This window comes from Penaeus monodon, chromosome 30 (genome assembly GCF_015228065.2).
Source record: "Penaeus monodon isolate SGIC_2016 chromosome 30, NSTDA_Pmon_1, whole genome shotgun sequence".
NCBI classification, from domain to species: Eukaryota; Metazoa; Arthropoda; class Malacostraca; order Decapoda; family Penaeidae; genus Penaeus; species Penaeus monodon.
In genome coordinates, this window is record NC_051415.1 from 14035153 (window position 1) to 14035474 (window position 322).

Consider the following 322-nt stretch of genomic DNA (forward strand, 5'->3'; position numbering starts at 1 on the left):
TGTGATTGATGTAGGGGTGGGTAAGTGCATATTTGAGTAAATTTGTCACTTACATTGTTTGGTTTTATTAGCTCTATAGCTCTCTTTCCTGTTTTTCTACTGCTTTTGTCTAGGAGCAGTAGTATGTGCTCTCTAAGCTATTGCTGTTAGGAGAAGGGAACAAATTTTAAGGCCATGTGATCTGGTATGTGTGTGGGGAGAGGAATGAGTGTTCCTCTTCCAACTAGATAAGGAGTATAAAGGTGTGGCTGGAGGAAACTTGTGTAGACAGTGCAGATGTATCAGTAGACATTACATACATCTCATTTATAGTGAAACACTG

At 39.4% G+C, this 322-nt stretch overlaps 1 protein-coding gene across 1 annotated transcript in view; it reads left to right on the forward strand.

Moving 5' to 3' along the window:
• Positions 1 to 322, forward strand: part of LOC119592535 (transmembrane protein 8B-like) — a 15684-nt gene that overhangs the window by 10003 nt on the left and 5359 nt on the right. The gene's annotated exons all lie outside the window — the stretch shown is intronic.